Below are 12,136 nucleotides of genomic sequence, written 5' to 3'. Positions count from 1 at the left end.
TGATCATCTATATGCACCTACTGACTGTTTGTATTTTCTTCTATTTGGCTTTTTATCATATCTATTCATCCTTAACTTTGTGGGGATTATTTTTTTTAATAAAAACTTATATAATTGGGTTTTGATGCTTGCCACCCTGGATTTACAATATGAGATGTTAGGACCCTCACCCTGGCTACAGGACCAAGTCACAGGGTGTGTGTGTGTATATAGATAGATAGATAGATAGATAGATAGATAGATAGATAGATAGATAGATAGATAGATAGATAGATAGATAGAGAGTGAGATTTGAAAGCAGCACTAGCAAACAGTGTGTAATATACAGCTGCTACACCCAAACATTCCAGGCATTTACCGATCTTCAATGTAGCAGCAAAAAAAATGAAAAAAACTGTTTTGGTTCTTCTAGATAAAGGCTCTCAGTAGAACCGACAAGTGGCTGAGCCCCAATGGGCTACTAAAACACTATTTTTTTATTTTGTCAATGGTGCCTTGCCTTTTTTTTGCTACTATATATTTTTACATATGTATATATATATATATATATATATATATATATATATATAGACAGTATATATACAGTATATATATATTTATATATACAGTACAGACCAAAAGTTTGGACACACCTTCTCATTTAAAGATTTTTCTGTATTTTTATGACTATGAACATTGTAAATTCTCACTGAAGGCATCAAAACTATGAATTAACACATGTGGAATTATATACTTAACAAAAAAAGTGTGAAACAACTGAAAATATGTCTTATATTCTAGGTTCTCCAAAATAGCCACCTTTTGCTTTGATGACTGCTTTGCACACTCTTGGCATTCTTTTGATGAGCTTCAAGAGGTAGTCACCGGGAATGGTTTTCTCTTCACAGGTGTGCCCTGTTAGGTTTAATAAGTGGGATTTATTGCCTTATAAATGGGGTTGGGACCATCAGTTGTGTTGTGCAGACGTCTGGTGGATACACAGCTGATAGTCCTACTGAATAGACTGTTAGAATTTGTATTATGGCAAGAAAAAAGCAGCTAAGTAAAAGAAAAACGAGTGGCCATCATTACTTTAAGAAATGAAGGTCAGTCAGTCCGAAAAATTGGGAAAACTTTGAAAGTGTCCCCAAGTGCAGTTGCAAAAAACATCAAGCGCTAAAAAGAAACTGGCTCACATGAGGACCGCCCCAGGAAAAGGAAGACCAAGAGTCACCTCTGCTTCTGAGGATAAGCTTATCCGAGTCACCAGCCTCAGAAATCGCAGGTTAACAGCAGCTCAAATAAGAGACCAGGTCAATGCCACACAGAGTTCTAGCAGCAGACACATCTCTACAACAACTGTTAAGAGGAGACGTTGTGCAGCAGGCCTTCATGGTAAAACAGCTGCTAGGAAACCACTGCTAAGGACAGGCAACAAGCAGAAGAGACTTGTTTGGGCTAAAGAACACAAGGAATGGACATTAGATCAGTGGAAATCTGTGCTTTGGTCTGATGAGTCCAAATTTGAGATCTTTGGTTCCAACCACCGTGTCTTTGTGCGACGCAGAAAAGGTGAACGGAAGGACTCTACATGCCTGGTTCCCACCGTGAAGCATGGAGGAGGAGGTGTGATGGTGTGGGGGTGCTTTGCTGGTGACACTATTGGGGATTTATTCAAAATTGAAGGCATACTGAACCAGCATTGCTACCACAGCATCTTGCAGCGGCATGCTATTCCATCCGGTTTGCATTTAGTTGAACCATCATTTATTTTTCAACAGGACAATGACCCCAAACACACCTCCAGGCTGTGTAAGGGCTATTTGACCAAGAAGGAGAGTGATGGGGTGCTACGCCAGATGATCACCAGACCTGAACCCAATCGAGATGGTTGGGGGTGAGCTGGACCGCAGAGTGAAGGCAAAAGGGCCAACAAGTGATAAGCATCTCTGGGAACTCCTTCAAGATTGTTGGAAGACCATTCCCGGTGACTACCTCTTGAAGCTCATCAAGAGAATGCCAAGAGTGTGCAAAGCAGTCATCAAAGCAAAAGGTGGCTACTTTGAAGAACCTAGAATATAAGACATATTTTCAGTTTATTCACACTTTTTTGTTAAGTATATAATTCCACATGTGTTAATTCATAGTTTTGATGCCTTCAGTGTGAATTTACAATTTTCATAGTCATGAAAATACAGAACAATCTTTAAATGAGAAGTTGTGTCCAAACTTTTGGTCTGTACTCTATATATATATATATATACATATATATATATACACACACACAGGTCAGTGCATGCTCGATACTACTTATGCCAGTGGCTCTATGTGAGGCACAATGAGATTTATGGCAGCTGATTTGCATTGGCAGAGACACCTTGTGATGTGTTTAAAAGTTCAAGTAGATTAGCTGCCATAAATCTACTGTGCCTCAGATACAAGACCACAACTACAAGAAAATAAACAATCCAGGACTTGTAAGGAGGGGAGCAGCGTCCTGCCCCCTCCTCACTGCACAGACACAACCCCTTCCCCCTGCACGCAGCAACCCAAGCTCTAAATACTCAAAGCACCACCTTGTCTTGCTCCTCTGCGGCGGAGAAGAAGAAGCCAATGCTCTCGTGCAGTCTCTCGTGCAGACACACAGGGTGCAATGGGGGCGTGTGCTATAGAACAGACAGTGGTAGTGCAGGGAGATTATGTCTCCCCACACTACAGTGGAGAGAACTACATCGGCTGCTGTGTACACCGGCATAGTTAACAGCTGCAGTAACTCTGAGTGGGCCCCCTTAGAGCAAGGGGCCCGGGCGACCGCACCCTCTGCCCCCCTGGTAGCTGCGCTACTGGAAGGGGGTAATACCCATGGAGCTTCCCAAACTATTAATATCAGCTCACAACTGTATACTTAGCCTTTACTGGCTATTAAAATAGGGTATTAAAATGATGTGGGGTCCCCCTGTAATTAATAACCAGCAAAGGCTATGCAGACAGCTGTGAACTGATATTAATAGCCTAGGAAGGGGCCATGGATACTGCCCCGCTGGCTAAAAACATCAGCTCTCAGCCACCCCAGAAAAGGTTCATCTCTAAGATGTGCAAATTCTGGCACTTAGCCTCGCTCTTTCCACTTGCCCTGTGGTGGTGGCAAGTGGGGTATAGTTGGGGGGCTTGATGTCACCTTTGTATTGTCTGCTGACATCAAGCCCCAAGGTTAGTAATGGAGAGGCGTCAATAAGACGCCCCATTACTAACCCCATAGTCACATTGAAACAAAACAAAGACACCCAGAAAAAAGTATTTTAATTGAAAGAAAGGCACAGACTCCTTTAACAAGCTCAATTAAACCATACTTACGACCTTACCTAATTTCACCGAAGCCCTCGATCTCCTGCAAAAAAAACTACAATAAAAAAACAACAACAATATACCATACTTGTAGGTCGTCCTGTCCCATGCCGTAATCCATATCTGGGGGAGAATTAGTTTTCAACCTGGACGGTGCCAAGATGCCACCGTCTAGGCTGAGAACCATTGGTGAATGAGATGCTGCAAGCACAGCCTCAGTGACATAAAAAAATGGTTTTGTAAATTTTGTTGGAAAAATGAGAAATCGCTGGTCAACTTTAAACCCTTATAGCTTCCTAACAAAAAAAATTTGCGAAACCGGCTAAATAAGATTAAAATAGATAAATCTCCGGGTCCGGATGGCATACACCCACGAGTACTAAGAGAACTAAGTAATGTAATAGATAAACCATTATTTCTTATTTTTAGTGACTCTATAGCGACAGGGTCTGTTCCGCAGGACTGGCGCATAGCAAATGTGGTGCCAATATTCAAAAAGGGCTCTAAAAGTGAACCTGGAAATTATAGGCCAGTAAGTCTAACCTCTATTGTTGGTAAAATATTTGAAGGGTTTCTGAGGGATGTTATTCTGGATTATCTCAATGAGAATAACTGTTTAACTCCATATCAGCATGGGTTTATGAGAAATCGCTCCTGTCAAACCAATCTAATCAGTTTTTATGAAGAGGTAAGCTATAGGCTGGACCACGGTGAGTCATTGGACGTGGTATATCTCGATTTTTCCAAAGCGTTTGATACCGTGCCGCACAAGAGGTTGGTACACAAAATGAGAATGCTTGGTCTGGGGGAAAATGTGTGTAAATGGGTTAGTAACTGGCTTAGTGATAGAAAGCAGAGGGTGGTTATAAATGGTATAGTCTCTAACTGGGTCGCTGTGACCAGTGGGGTACCGCAGGGGTCGGTATTGGGACCTGTTCTCTTCAACATATTCATTAATGATCTGGTAGAAGGTTTACACAGTAAAATATCGATATTTGCAGATGATACAAAACTATGTAAAGCAGTTAATACAAGAGAAGATAGTATTCTGCTACAGATGGATCTGGATAAGTTGGAAACTTGGGCTGAAAGGTGGCAGATGAGGTTTAACAATGATAAATGTAAGGTTATACACATGGGAAGAGGGAATCAATATCACCATTACACACTGAACGGGAAACCACTGGGTAAATCTGACAGGGAGAAGGACTTGGGGATCCTAGTTAATGATAAACTTACCTGGAGCAGCCAGTGCCAGGCAGCAGCTGCCAAGGCAAACAGGATCATGGGGTGCATTAAAAGAGGTCTGGATACACATGATGAGAGCATTATACTGCCTCTGTACAAATCCCTAGTTAGACCGCACATGGAGTACTGTGTCCAGTTTTGGGCACCGGTGCTCAGGAAGGATATAATGGAACTAGAGAGAGTACAAAGGAGGGCAACAAAATTAATAAAGGGGATGGGAGAACTACAATACCCAGATAGATTAGCGAAATTAGGATTATTTAGTCTAGAAAAAAGACGAATGAGGGGCGATCTAATAACCATGTATAAGTATATAAGGGGACAATACAAATATCTCGCTGAGGATCTGTTTATACCAAGGAAGGTGACGGGCACAAGGGGGCATTCTTTGCGTCTGGAGGAGAGAAGGTTTTTCCACCAACATAGAAGAGGATTCTTTACTGTTAGGGCAGTGAGAATCTGGAATTGCTTGCCTGAGGAGGTGGTGATGGCGAACTCAGTCGAGGGGTTCAAGAGAGGCCTGGATGTCTTCCTGGAGCAGAACAATATTGTATCATACAATTATTAGGTTCTGTAGAAGGACGTAGATCTGGGTATTTATTTATAGGCTGAACTGGATGGACAAATGTCTTTTTTCGGCCTTACTAACTATGTTACTATGTTACTATGTTACTATGTTTACAAAATTGTGCTGATGTAAAGTAGACATGTGGGAAATGTTATTTATTAAGTATTTGTTGTGGCACCACTCTCTGATTTAAGGGCTTAAAAATTTAAATGTTGAAAATTGCAAAATTTTCGCAATATTTCCATTTTTTTCATAAATAAAGTCATATCGAAGAAATGTTACCATTAACATGAAGTACAATATGTCACAAAAAACAGTCTTAGAATCAGTGGGATCCGTTGAAGTGTTCTAGAGTTATAATCGCATAAAGTGACAGTGGTCAGAAATGTAAATATTGGCCCGGTCATTAAGCACAAAATTGGCTCTGTCACTAAGGGGTTAAAGTAATGGAACACCGCTACCAGGGTTTTTGGAATAACTCAGTGATGGCAGATTACTGTTGGATGTTATATAGGGATAACCCTGAAAAATCTTATCAACGACAGTCTAATGTCAAGCACTTTCAATTTCTGCTCATATTTTGATTTCTATTTTGCATGTGAAATTATTTTGGAACAATAAAAACTGTTTCGTAAGGTGAAGAACTTTTTTCTGATATGTAGATTACGGTTTTCTTAATGTCACCAGTATATTTCCTATACCTTATAATAATGATGCTGCTCCATGGAAATTGTACATGCTACAGAAAAACTAGATACATTTTTGAAATCAGGGCAAAAAGTTGATTCAGAAAAGTGCAGTCACCTGAGATAATTACAAAAAATATTTTTTGTAGACCTGTGAAATTCACAAATTCACAGGTTTTCATTCTAGAAACCACTATTATGTACAGTACAACTCACAAAAGGGGCGGTGAAAAAAACCGTCACTTAAAGGAAGCAAATCATAATGATTAAAATTAAATATTTATTATTACAAAAGTTTTCCAAAAAAACATTTTTTTAAAAAAGGATCCACATATTCATTAATTCACGAACAATTTTTTACCCCAGGGGAGGGCAACACTGGCAAGTCAATTAATATAGAATAACATTTAAACAATATTTATACCCAAATAATCACCTAAAGGATATGCACTTAAACATGAATTATTCTGTTAATCCCTTTATCAGGTGCTGGAAAGCATCCTCTATATTAATTTAGCAAATAATTCCTGTAAACATGCCTATATCTGTGCTATATCATATTTTATCAACCATAGAAAAAGTCTAGGCTTCAACCACCAAGGATAAAATTGCCAGTGCTAAGTACATCATACAAAAGTGCATATATAATATTACCTCAGTGGTTAGGTGAAAAGAAATGGGGGTGATGTCTTCTAGTCCGCCAGTAACCCTCCGCGCACCGACGCGTGTTTCGCCCTTTTGCTTCTTCAAGAAGCAATTAAATGCATTAGGTTACTGCATTGTCCAGACGACAACCTTGGAAGAAACAGAAGTTGGTCAATATAAACAGTCAAACTCCTTACCTCTGAATTCTCAAGTCACATGAAAAAAGAGGGTCCTTGAAGCTGCAGATTGTATTGAAAAGCATGCCTACCTTTTTTTCTTCTTCTGTCCTGCCGCTGTTTCTAGCTCGGAGGAGAAAAATGTATTCTTTAGGCATGCAAAATATGATTGCCATGACCCTAGGGACTTTACCCTAACAGCGTCTTATAAGATATAAATGCTTCTGGACACCAGGTGGCCATACCTGAGATGGTTACCCCTTCACACCCAGGGGACCATACCTGAGATGGTTACCGCTTCACACCAGATTGCCATACCCGAGATGGTTACCCCTCCACACCAGGGGCCATACTGTGATGGACACCCCTCCAAACAAGGAGGCTGTTGTGAATTCTGTGGCAGAGCTCCCTCCTGTGGTCACAAGTGGTACTTCGGCTGATTCTCTCTGTGAGCTTCCGTTGGTGGAGGAGAGTGGTACTGCGGCTTCTGAGTTTCCTTCCTCAGGTGATGTGGTGAAGTCGTTAGGTGCTGCTCTATTTAACTCCACCTAGTGCTTTGATCCTGGCCTCCAGTCAATGTTCTTGTATTGGACCTGTTTCCTCCTGGATCGTTCCTGTGGCCTGCTGCTCTGCATAGCTAAGTTCCGCTTTGCTATTTTGTTTGCTGTTTTTTTCTGTCCAGCTTGTCTATTTGTTTTTCTTGCTTGCTGGAAGCTCTGGGACGCAGAGGGTGTACCTCCGTGCCGTTAGTTCGGTACGGAGGGTCTTTTTGCCCCCTTTGCGTGGTTGTTTGTAGGGTTTTGTGTTGACCGCAAAGTTACCTTTCCTATCCTCGCTCTGTTTAGTAAGTCGGGCCTCACTTTGCTAAATCTATTTCATCTCTACGTTTGTCTTTTCATCTTAACTCACAGTCATTATATGTGGGGGCTGCCTTTTCCTTTGGGGTATTTCTCTGAGGCAAGGTAGGCTTATTTTCTATCTTCAGGCTAGCTAGTTTCTCAGGCTGTGCCGAGTTGCATAGGGAGCGTTAGGCGCAATCCACGGCTGCCTCTAGTGTGGTTGGAGAGGATTAGGGATTGCGGTCAGCAGAGTTCCCACGTCTCAGAGCTCGTTCTATGTTTTTGGGTTATTGTCAGATCACTGTATGTGCTCTGACTTCTATGTCCATTGTGGTACTGAATTACCTCATCATAACAGGAGGCTATGCCCAGAGTGGTTACCCCTCCATACCAGGGGGTCATACTGTGATGGCCCCCCCCCGCCAAACCAGGGGGCCATACCCGAGATGGTTACTCCTACTGACCAAATTATAAGTAACTTCAAGGACCCACTAAAAAGGAAAAACAAATAACTGCTATTTTATATATATATATATATATACAATGACCATTAAGTGTATCCACTTGAAAGCTTATTGTGAAGTTTAATTGAAAAAGTACATGAATATGGATCCCAGGGCCTGAAGGAGAGTCTCCTCTCCTCCAGACCCTGGGAACCATCCGGGACCGCTCCCTGCACCATATGTGGCGATCTCAGAGCTCTGCACATGCCGTACCCGGCGTATAAGACTACTCCCGACTTTTGAGAAGATTTTCAGGGGTTAAAAAGTAATCTTATATGCCGAAAAATACGGTAGGTATCTTTCCCTAAACACTAATTTTGAGAACTCATTACCCCCACAACCAGTTTTTTTTTATTCAGTTCCTGAAATGTATAAGATGTATGATAAGTGAGGATGAAACACCATGTATCTACATATAAGTTAGAGTTTACAATCAAGGTATACAACAGGTTGAGACTGGAAAATATCCCATCAAAAGGTCAGATATAGTCAGTAATGGGCAATGCTGTAACAATAAATGAGAAGCCGCCTGCTCCTCTACAGCAGTTACAGACAGATACGGCTCTCAAATCACCAGCTGCACATAAATAGTAAGAAATATAATATGTAGGTCAAGTATTAGGCCGGCGTCACACTTGCGAGTTTTACGGACGTAAGAGCGCAGAATCTACGTCCGTAAAACTCGCAAAAAATACGGCACAATTATTCTCTATGCCCCTGCTCCTATGCCAGGGAGCTTTCTAGGTAATTTCCCACGATCTATGAACAGCCAGCAGAGGGCGCCTCACCGCAAATGAAGCTAAATATAGATCATTGATCTATTTTTAGCCTCATTCCCTGGGGTTTTGCAGCGAGGAGCAGCCTGCATTAGCACAGCTCCTTGCTGCAAAATGTTTTAACCCCTTCAGAAGGATTTACATCGTTGGACGTTACAGATCTGCGGAGGGTAAGTATATTGTTGGTTTATTATGTTTTTTTACTCACAGAACGAGGGTCTTCAGTGACTGGATTGGGCGTTGAATAAAATACTGCAACACCCATTGTTTTTATTTCATTAAAATAATTTTAAATAATGTGTTTGTGTTTTATTTAACCCTTCACTACAATTGGATTAATAATGGATAGGTGTCATAATTGACGCCTCTCCATTATTAATTAGGCTTAATGTCACCTTACAATAGCAAGGTGGCATTAACCCTTCATTACCCCATATCCCACCGCTACACGGGAATGGGAAGAGAGTGGCCAAGTGCCAGAATAGGTGCATCTTCCAGATGTGCCTTTTCTGGGGTGGCTGGGGGCAGATATTTTTAGCAAGGGGGGGGCCAATAACCGCGGACCCTCTCCAGGCTATTAATATCTGCCCTCAGTCACTGGCTTTACTACTCTGGCGGAGAAAATTGCGCGGGAGCCCACGCCAATTTTTTCCGCCATTTAACCCTTTATTTTAAGAGCTAGAACGGCCAAATTTTGCAGATACACACTACTGACATTAGTAGTGTGGAATCTGCAAAAAAAATGGAGAGAAGACATGGTTTACTGTATGTAAACCATGTCTCAAATCATGTCGGGTTTTAGGAAGGAGAAAGAAAAAGCCGGTAATTGAATTACCGGCTTTCAAGCTGTATAGCGCTGGAATAAATATTAATATATATACATATATGTGTCTCACTGACATATATATATATATATATATACCTATTCTATGTGTACACATTTATTCTACCTATTGGACTGTAAGCTGTCAGTGTGATTTTACTGTACACCGCACTGAATTACCGGCTTTTCTCTCTAACACCGCTGCGTATTTCTCGCAAGTCACACTGCTTGTCCGTGTGTAATCCGTATTTTTCACGCTTCCATAGACTTTCATTGGCGTATTTCTTGCGCAGTACGGTGACAAACGCAGCATGCTGCGATTTTGTACGGCCGTAGAAAGCCGTATAATACTGATCAGTAAAATACGGCAAATAGGAGCAGGGGCATAGAGAATAATTGTGCCGTATTTTTTGCGAGTTTTACGGACGTAGATTCTGCGCTCTTACGTCCGTAAAACTCGCAAGTGTGACGCCGGCCTTAGGCAAATGCAGCCATAGGTGGATGTGCAGAAGACTGCAAGGTCTGTATCCCAGTCAGTCACGCCACGTACATACAATAGACGAGAGACAGGGCTGAAAAATGGGCCCGAGATGTGTCCTCCAGAGCAAGGGGAAGCATCACACTTGGAATGCCCACTCACTGCCCCACCATGTCCTGAGTTATTAGTGCCCATCCACCGCCCCGCCATGTGCTAAGTTATTACATACATACATACACCAGCTCCCCAAACCATCACTGACTGTGGAAACTTCACACTAGACCTCAAACAGCTTGGGTTGTATGTCTTTCCATTGTTCCTCCAGAATCTGAGACCTTTATTTCCAAGGTCTAGTGTGAAGTTTCCACAATCAGTGATAGTTTCTGGAGCCACGTCATCTGCAGGTATAGGTACACTGTGTTTTATCAAAACCAAAGTTAGCGCAGTCGTCTACCAGGAATTTTTAGAGCACGTCATGCTTCCCTCTGCCGACAAGCTTATTGGAGATGGAAATTTCATTCTCCAGCAGGACTTGGCACCTGCCCACACTGCCAAAAACACCAATACCTGGTTTATAAACAACAGTATCATTGTGCTTGATTGGCCAGCAAACTCATCTGACCTTAACCCCATAGGGAATCTATGGGTTATTGTCAAGAGGAAGATGAGAGACACCAGACCCCACAATGCAGACGAGCTGAAGGCTGATATCAAAGCAACCTGGGCTTCCATAACACCTCAGCAGTGCCACAGGCTGATCGTGTCCGTGCCACGACGCATTGATGCAGTAATTGATGCAAAAGAAGCCCCGACCAAGTATTGAGTGCATTTGCTGAATATACATTACAGTAGGCCAACATTTCGGATTTTAATATCATTTTTTCAAGCTGGGTTTTCATTGGCGGTAAGCCAACATATCCTCCTGGTATCATTATTTCTGCTACTGGAAGCTCGTGTGTATTGATCCTACAGTGACTTCATTAGCCCATAAATTACGGGTTCTTTACAGATGCATACGTCAGCTGTACCATAGTGATCTCCCACTGCCATGACGACAGAGCGTACTTAGATCTGGAAAGAAAGCATAATGCTTCCAAATGACTACAGGCATCAATAATTCATTAGAAAACACATCATGAGTCCTCACCCTATACAGCCGCCATTCAATGCTGGTCACATGGATCAAGCAACACAAAATGCATTACGCAGAACAGTTCTAGGATTTTTTTGTTACTTTTTTTCTCTCCAAAAATCATGCATGCAAAAATTAAAGGGCCCGATTCGTTATTGCATTTGTGCATTTTTTGGGGGGCTAGTTTTTCTTTTGTGCCTTATTCTTTTAAATTTGTACCTTTTTGAAAGTCTACATTTTTATACAGTCTACTCCCGCTTTTTTGGTGGCTTTTTTATGTTGGTCATTGTGGGCAGTGATTGTGGTTTCCAAATGGGTTTGATTGCTTTTTTTTTTTTTTTCCTATTGATTTACATTGTACTGTAAATCTGCGCAGAAAAAAAAGTTGCGGTTGTGCAGCAAATCCGCATCGTGTGCACTTAGCCTAAGAACCTCATGTTCAGTTATATATATTTTTGCCTAGCGGCATTAGATCAGTGTATGATTTTTGGAGGTGCGGTCCATTATCTTTTTTTTTGTTACATTACATAGGATTGTGGCATTGTCAGGAGAACATTTAATAGGCTGCTTTAGGGGATCAGATATCAATGAATGAGGACCCAGAGAACTCAGAAAGCCCACTAAATTATACACTCACTAAAATTGATTTCCAAATATATTGTGCTATGCTATGAATTGTGATGAGGTAGGTATAGACATATATTTAATTCTATTGCTACTTATCTGAATTAATCCTACATTAGGGTGGGGGTACTGTACAGCAAGGACAGTAGGTGTTTACTCTCCTATACTGATACTCATCCAGTAATGTAGCCAGTTGCAAGAGCTAGCGCCTCCCACACCGTCACAAGTTCAACTGTATCGGCATTCTGGATGCCGATAAAGTTTCAAGCAATGAAGAAAGAGAGAGCATCAGTTGACGCTTCCTCCATCATTCT

The 12,136-nt window shown here is 41.5% G+C and overlaps 1 long non-coding RNA gene across 2 annotated transcripts in view; it reads right to left on the bottom strand.

Annotated features, from left to right (window-relative positions):
* Window positions 1-12,136, bottom strand: part of LOC138658136 (uncharacterized) — a 107,459-nt gene that overhangs the window by 79,915 nt on the left and 15,408 nt on the right. The window contains exon 2 of one of the 2 annotated variants that reach the window (XR_011317357.1): window positions 6,481-6,621. The exons of the other annotated variant lie outside the window; for it this stretch is intronic. This is a non-coding gene — a long non-coding RNA (uncharacterized lncRNA). The remainder of the gene's footprint in view (window positions 1-6,480; window positions 6,622-12,136) is intronic. 2 annotated transcript variants of the gene reach the window in all.

The sequence above is a fragment of the Ranitomeya imitator genome, chromosome 1 (assembly GCF_032444005.1).
Source record: "Ranitomeya imitator isolate aRanImi1 chromosome 1, aRanImi1.pri, whole genome shotgun sequence".
NCBI classification, from domain to species: domain Eukaryota; kingdom Metazoa; phylum Chordata; class Amphibia; order Anura; family Dendrobatidae; genus Ranitomeya; species Ranitomeya imitator.
This window is presented reverse-complemented; position numbering and strand designations above follow the sequence as displayed.